Source organism: Protobothrops mucrosquamatus, unplaced genomic scaffold, assembly GCF_001527695.2.
Source record: "Protobothrops mucrosquamatus isolate PMUCROS unplaced genomic scaffold, P.Mucros_1.0 scaffold710, whole genome shotgun sequence".
Lineage (NCBI taxonomy): Eukaryota > Metazoa > Chordata > Lepidosauria > Squamata > Viperidae > Protobothrops > Protobothrops mucrosquamatus.
This window is the reverse complement of record NW_015386991.1, coordinates 386,217-390,301: the sequence shown is the minus strand read 5'-3', so window position 1 is coordinate 390,301 and position 4,085 is coordinate 386,217.

The window sequence follows — 4,085 nt, the reverse complement described above, 5'->3', positions numbered from 1 at the left end:
ACTTGTGGACTTCAACTCCCAGAATTCCTCAGCCAGCGTGCCTGGCTGAGGAATTCTGGGAGTTGAAATCCACAAGTCATAAAAGGGCCAAGTTTGAAGACCCCTGCTTTAAACAATTGGGGGACAATGCCATGAAGATACTTAAATCACTAATGCGGAAATGGTCAGTCAGTGGCTCACAAAGCACTCACCAAACATTTTTTTTTAATTTCTTCTATCACAGCGCTACCCATATACCACCCTTTGTAAGATAATCCAAAGAACCTATGCACTGGGAACTAGGGGTAAAACATATGCAGAATGGTTGTAGGATATGTCTAGTTTAATGAAAATAAATATTAGGGGTGACATGATAGCAGTGTTTCAGGGGCTACCACAAAGAAGAGGGAGCCAACCTATTCTCCAAAGCAACTGAACGCAGGACAAGAAGCAATGGATGGAAACTAATCAAGGAGCGAAGCAGCCTAGAACTAAAGAGAAATTTTCTGACAGAATAATTAATCGGTGGGACGACTTGCCTCCAGAAGTTGTGGATGCTCCAACACTGGAGGTTTTTAAGAAGAGATTGGACAACGATTTGTCCGAAATGGTATGGGGTTTTCTGTTAGGGGGGGTTGGACTAGAAGACCTCCAGGGTCCCTTTCATCTTCTTTTATTCTGGTGGTAGAGTTGGCTCAGCCAGAGACAATTTTCATAATTCACATAACAATTGCAGAAGTCATGGTCTGTATACTGGGATGCTGAAACTCATCCAGTCAGTACTTTACGGAAGACTTCTCCAATCCAGTGCCCTCTAGATATATTGGAACTGTAGCCCACCCACCCCTAAAGCCCACCTACACCACAAATTCCCAGTCAGACTGGTCAGATTGGGAATAGTTACCTTTAGGGAAATTGGGCATACTCAGGGCTTTTTTTCTCACAGAACGCCCAGAACGGAGTTCCGGCACCTTTTTTGGATGGAACCTTTAGGGTAGGCAAGGCGGGTTGTATGATGTGTGTGAGTTCCAGCACCTTTTTTTTTTTTTTTTTTAGAAAAAAAGCACTGGGCATACTTATTCGATACAGAGGATGTAATGCACAGCCTACTGCACAATCCCTCTCAAACCAAATCAAAACATTGGGGAAAATTGTTTAACAGTCTAACCCCTTTCCTGGCTTCTTGCTTGAGTCCTTCCTAGAGGAAGTTTTTTTTTCAGCCTGCAAGAAATTGGATCCATTATTCTGTTACTCTTGGATTTCATTCCTAGAGCTGATGATCTTGCTAGTGAATCCTATATTCATCTCATGCTGGCTTGATCAATCTTTGTTCACAGCAGCCTGACTGACCAGCAGCCCTACTGTATCCTTACTCTCCTGTTCATCCATGGGTAAGTATATTTGTTACTTAGATGGCATGCACAGCCTCTGATGCATAGAATAATCTGTCTGCCTTTGCTTCAGTAGAGTGTCTGTACGGCCATTCCATTCCCTGCTTTATCCCATTTGATTTCATCTAATGCAGGCAGTATTTATCCCAAAAGGTGCTTAACTGGAACTTAGCCTTCTTTTATTGCTATCTCACTCAAGCTGGGACTGAATACAGTAACTAGGAGTTATGCTTCTTTGCTTGGCAAGACACTAAGTCACAAATGGATGATTATCTAAAGGCTGTTTCCCATCAAAGCAGTGTGTCCCCAGCATCTACAGGTGAACACCAGAAATATGATGGAGAGATTCCTGCCTCTGGGAGTACATGCTGTGGGCAGTCCATCACACAAGGAACAGTGGCAATAGATGTGGTGACTGCTCAGGATTGACTCAGTGCTGGCAATGACTGGCCAAGAGAGGGATCTTAGGTTCACGATGATTGACTCCATACTACTTCACCGCCGTATGTGGCTGCTGAGAAAAAAGCACATTTCACGTTAAGATCATTGGACAAATGATACCTTGGAAGCATCGAGTATAAAAGACCTGTTGCATTGTCCTTTAAGTCAGCTGGAGGAAACATTGATGGGCTCGTGGTAGGGGTTTCAAAATATTGCTTGCCACTCAGCAACCACCAGCACTGAAAAAAAGTGATTTATGACCGTTTTTCACAATTATGAACTTTGCAGCATCTCCATAGTCACGTGATCAAAATTCAAATGCTTGGCATCTGGCTCCTGTTTATGACCGTTGCAGCATCCTGGGGTCAGTGTGATCCCCTTTTGCAACCTACTGACAATGGGGAAACCAGATTCACTTAACAGCCGGGTTACTAACTTATTAACTGCAGTGATTCACTTAACAAATGTGGCGAGTAAAGTCGTAAAAGGGGGCAAAACTCACTTAACAAAGGTCTCACTTAACAACAGAAATTTTGGGCTCAACTATGGCCCTAAGAGTCAAGGACTACCTGTATATGCCACATACATTGCATGCAAGTAAAAAGGGTGGGGGCTTCCTTTGCCCAGCCATACTTGCCATTTTGGAGCCAGTGACTGCTGCTGGGTTGGCCCCCCTGACTCAAGGCAATTTCTGCATTCATTCAGCCATCCTGACACTGCTGGAATCTAGAGGCATTCAGAGATCCAGGAAATACCTCACCCCTGCCTGCAGGAAATGACCAGTCTTGCCTTGCTTTCCAAAGTCAAACTCTCTACAGAGTCACTGGAAAATTCTAATCTAAGACCTTGTACCTCTTTGCTGATTTTCTTTCCTACTGATTTTATTTATCCTTGTCTCAGCCATCTGCATATCTCTATTACAGCACCGGTAACTTTATGCTTCAGACACCATTCCCTGTACTGGTAGTCCTTGACTTAGAATAGTTCATTTATAACAACAACAACAACAACAACAACAACAACAACAACAACAATAATAATAATAATAATAATAATAATAATAATAATAATAATAATAATAATAATAATAATAATAATAATAATTTAAAAAGTTGAAAGTCATCTAGTCCAACCCTCTGCTCAGGCAGGAAACCCTATAGTGACCTTTCGAAGTTACAATGGTGCTGAAAAATGTGCCTTATTACCATTTTTCACAGCTATGATCTTTGGAGCGTCCCCACGATCATGTAATCAAAATTCAGATGCTTGGCAACTGGTTCGTGTTTATGACCAGGGATCAGCTTTTTTGACCTTCCGACAAGGAAAGTCAATGGGGAAGACCAGATTCACTTAACAACCGGGTTACTAACTTATCAACTGCAGTGATTCGCTTAACATCTATGGCAAGAAAGGTCGTAAAATGGGGCAAAATGCACTTAACAAGTGTCTCACTTAACATCATAAATTTTGGGCTCCATTGTGGTCATAAGTTGAGGATTACCTGTATACCACCTTTATATGCCTTAACCCCATCACAGCAACCAAAAGGTTAGACACACTATGAACAAGTACAATTAGTATTTTCAGAGGACCCCCTGTCCTCAGTCACTGTTTTCAGTGTCAGAAACCAGTGATCAGCATAAGAAGATTGGTCCAGTCTTAGCCTATTCTCTGATTTTCAACTTCTTAACCTGACCCAAAAGCTTAAACAGCATTCTCTCTTTCACCTTGTGAAGGACTTGCATGCCATATTTATTTAATTTATTTATTAGACTTTAACCCACCTTTATTACTTTACAAGTAATTCAAGGTGGTGAACATACTAATACACCTTCCTCCCCCTATTTTCCCCAGAACAACAACCCTGTGAGGTGGGTTGGGCTGGGAGAGAGGGACTGCCCCAAAGTTACCCAGCTGGTTTTCACGCCTAAGGTGATATTAGAACTCACAATCTCTCAGTTTCTGGGCCAGGAGAACTTTCCTCACCACTAGACAAAACTGATTCCAATTTATGCATGTACATATGTATGTGTGTGTGTGTGTTTGTTTGTTTGTTTCCTGCTTTTATTATTGTTATTATTATTAATTGCTTGCTTGCTTGCTTGCCTCCTTGCTTATTTATTTATTTATTTATTTATTTATTTATTTATTTATTTATTATTTATTATTTATTTATTTATGTCCTGCTTTTATTATTATTTTTACCAGTAACTGAAGGCGGCAAACATATCCAACACACTCCTCCTCCTATTTCTGTGAGATGGGTTGGCCTGA